General features: G+C 40.5%; 1 non-coding gene across 1 annotated transcript; it reads left to right on the top strand.

Annotated features, from left to right (window-relative positions):
* Positions 1–1,597: 1,597 nt before the first annotated feature.
* Positions 1,598–1,705, top strand: LOC112745833 (small nucleolar RNA R71). The gene has a single exon (XR_003173741.1). It is a non-coding gene; the product is annotated as a small nucleolar RNA R71 (small nucleolar RNA).
* Positions 1,706–3,761: the final 2,056 nt, after the last annotated feature.

Below are 3,761 nucleotides of genomic sequence, written 5' to 3'. Positions count from 1 at the left end.
CATTTTGGGGTATCTCCAGAATATAAAAATCAGTGGGGAATGTGAGTCCTTTAATGTCCACTAATACATCTTCAGTAACTCCAACCACTGTAATAATGCTCTTATCTGCTAACACAAAACGAGTTGCCGACCTTTTTAAGGGAGGGAGCCTCAAGATATCATATATAGACAAAGGCATTATACTCACACATGCTCCTAAATCACACATGCAGTCAGAAATTATCACACCACCAATATTACAATTAACTATACAAGGACCTGGGTCACTACACTTTTCAGGTAAACCTCCCATTAAAGCAGATATGGAACTACCTAAAGGAATAGTTTCTAATTCATTAATTTTGTCTTTATGTATGCATAAATGTTTTAGAAACTTTGCATATTTAGGTACCTGTTGAATAACATAAAAAAGAGGAACAATTACCTCAACCTTTTTGAATATCTCTACCATTTTGGGATCAGGTTCCAGCTGCTTCCTGGGCTTCCTTGCAAGTTGTGGAAATGGGATAGGAGTGGTGTCTCCTGCAGTATCTGCACCCTGTGATGCTTCCTCCTGTGGTTGAACTTCTTCTTTTTCAGCTATGTCCTGTATGTCCTCTTCCTCTTCAGCATCTTCTATTTCCACTACCTCTTCAGCTGAGGCATGTTCTGGTAGGCTTGGCTCCTCTTGATTCCTCTCTTGCAGTGTGGTTCCGGACCTCAGGGTGATGGTATTAATGCCACCCTTGGGATTGGGTAATGGTTGAGAGGGGATTCTACTGGAGCTCAAAGGCTGGTTATTGGAGTTATTCATTGATCCAATCTGTGAGACAAGAGCTTGCAAAGTAGCGTTCAGACCATTTAGAGTGGCATTAATGTTATTTTCCATGGTCTGTTGTCTCCGATCAATGGATTGTAGTAAATCATCATTAGAAGATGAGGAAGGATAAGTAATTTGAGAGGTCTACTGTTGGGTATTCTGTGGTCCTTGGGACTGTCTCAGGTGAGATGCTCTGTAAGGCTGGTTCTGGTTCTGCTGCTTGTTGTTGTTATTATTCCACCTCTGATTTTCCTGATTATCTCTGCCTCCTCTATTATTGTTGTCCCTCTAATTCTGGTTAGAATTGTCCTGCCATCCATGGTTGTAATTGCCACCTTGATTGTACCCTTGGTTGGGGCGGTCATAGAAGTTATGAGTGGCTGCTACAATGTTGTCTTCCTGCTGGAGCTGCGGACACTCATCAATATAGTGGCTATAATCAGCACAGATTCTGCAAACTCTCTGTGGGACTAACTGTTGGTTTTGCTGTGGTGGAGAAGGTTGAGCTTGCTGAACTTGTTGTTGATTCAATTGCATCTGCTTCAGCAAATTGGTCATTTCATAGATACTCTGAGTCAGAGCAGTAGTCTCTTTGCTAGAGGATACTTCTACAACGACTTTTGAACGGCCTTATTTCTGCCTGTGATTCCGAGTAGATTCAGCTAAGTCGCTGATCAATTGCCATGCCTCATCAGTGGTCTTGTACTTTTTCATAGACCCATTGCTAGCACTTTCCAATGTGGTCTTATCTTGGGGCCTCATGCCTTGTGTGATGTAACCGAGTAATACTATCTTGTCAATCATATGGTGGGGGCATGCTTTCAGAAGATTATTGAAGCGCTCCCAGTATTCATAGAGAGTCTCAGATTCATCCTAAACAATCATGGAAATGTCTTTCCTCAGTTTATCAATAACTTCAGCTGGAAAGAATTTTTCCAAGAATTCTCTTCTCAGTGTATCCCAGTTGGATACAGTTGCTGCTGGTTGAGTGTAGTACCACTCTCTTGCCTTCCCCTCAAGAGAAAATGGGAAAGCTTTCAGCAAAATGGAAGTTTCATCTGCACCATCACGCCTGACAGTAGAACAGGCTGCTTGAAAATCTCTCAGGTGCTTGATAGGCTCTTGAGCAGGCAAGCCATGAAACTTGGGCATCAAATTGAGCAGTGCGGTCTTTATTTCAAAGTCTGTGGCCACCGCTGAATGATGCGCTTGAAATGGTTGCATTGTAAAATCAAGGGCTCCAGCCTCCTGGATAGTAACTCTCCTAGCTGCTGCCATGTTACCTGCACGTAAATCAGCCAAATCAGTAGAACGGGTGCGGGTTTCTTTCTCAAGTGACGTTTCAGATCCGCCCTCAGAGAGGACTAACCGACGTCGAGCTTGCCTTATTCGTGAAATAGTTCTTTCAATCTCAGGATCGAATACTAGCAAGCTTGGATCAGGAAGTGAACGCGTCATCTAACGAAAGAAACAAGCAGCTCATGGTAGCAAGATAAAATAAAATACAAATAAATAGAATCCAATTAGTAACTTTAGCACTCTATTGCAACTCCCCGACAACGGCGCCAAAAAGTGACGTGGCAAAAATCGGCTAATTAAGAATTGATATAAGTTATGCGTTGCAAGTATAGTTCTTAACTAACCAGAAATCCGCTTATCAATTTAGAAAGGTTGTCACAAAAATTAAAATAAAAATACTGGGAGTATGAATCCTAGGTCGTCTCCCAACGAGTTGCAGAAAGGTGTGCTACTTTATTAATCAGATATTTTCAGAAAGAGTTTGAGTTGAATAAACAGGAAATTAAATTGGAGAAATTAAGTAATTTAAATAAAAGCCTTGACTGGGAGTAGATTAGTTAGAAGCCCTATTCTTGTTGCAGTACTCTCAAGATTAATTGATAATTGAAGGTCGTTCTGTTTAGTTATCCCTTACTAAATAAGGGAAAGTCAAACAAGTTGGAATGATGTTTCTACTCACAAGTCCCAATCCGCTTACTTGGAAGGATTGGCATTAGTGACTAGAGAGCCATCCAACAATGAACCCAATTACAAACTCTCTTTTGAGTATTACAACTCAAGGGTTCCTTTCAATCAACTCCCCATCAAGTTAGGGAACTACTCGCTCATTGTGATTATGGAACACATAACATAGAAAAAGGAACTAATGAAAGACATGATAAATAAAACTCAAAGGAATCAATTAAAAATAAAAGTAACTCTTGTATTAATAAATTTTAAAATAATTCAATAATAAAATTGAGTAAATTAAAGGACATGGTAGAGTAAAGCCAAGTAAAGAAAATGAACTAGAATGACGAAGTCTTGATGAGGTAATAACTCTTCTCGATATCCCAATGCAAAGAACAATAGAAAATAAAAATCCTAAGAACTATGAATGTGTAGAGAGAAAAACCTAGAGGAGGAGTAAACTAGATCTAAAAACTAAAACTATGTAGAATGAATGTTGTTTTTGGTTTCTGCATGTCCTCTGGCTCTAGTCTTCCTTTCCGGGCCGAAAACTGGGTCAAAACAGGGCCCAAAATCGCCCCCAGCGAATTCTGCAGATTATGCAGATCGCGCATGTCACGCGATCACGTCATTCATACGGACGCATCATGCGGCGTTTTGCTTTGCCACGTGGGCGCGTCGTCCATGCCTCCGCGTCACTTGTGCTATTCCAATCCGCGCGGTCGCGTGAGCCATGAGGCCGCGTCACTTCTCGCTGGTCATCTCCTTAATTTCTTGTGTTCCTTCCATTTTTGTAAGCTTCCATTCCAATCTCCAACTCATTCATGCCCTATAAAGCCTGAAACACTTAACCCACAGATCACGGCATCGAATGAAATAAAGGCGAATTAAAATACATAATTAAAAGTCTCTAGGAAGCAAGTTTTCAATCATGTAATAATTTTAGGAAGGAAATAAAAATGTATGCTAATCATATGAATAAGTAGGTAAAGAT

Source organism: Arachis hypogaea, chromosome 14 (assembly GCF_003086295.3).
Source record: "Arachis hypogaea cultivar Tifrunner chromosome 14, arahy.Tifrunner.gnm2.J5K5, whole genome shotgun sequence".
Taxonomy (NCBI): Eukaryota; Viridiplantae; Streptophyta; class Magnoliopsida; order Fabales; family Fabaceae; genus Arachis; species Arachis hypogaea.
Note: the sequence above shows the minus strand (reverse complement) of the source record. Positions and strands in the feature narration are given on the sequence as shown.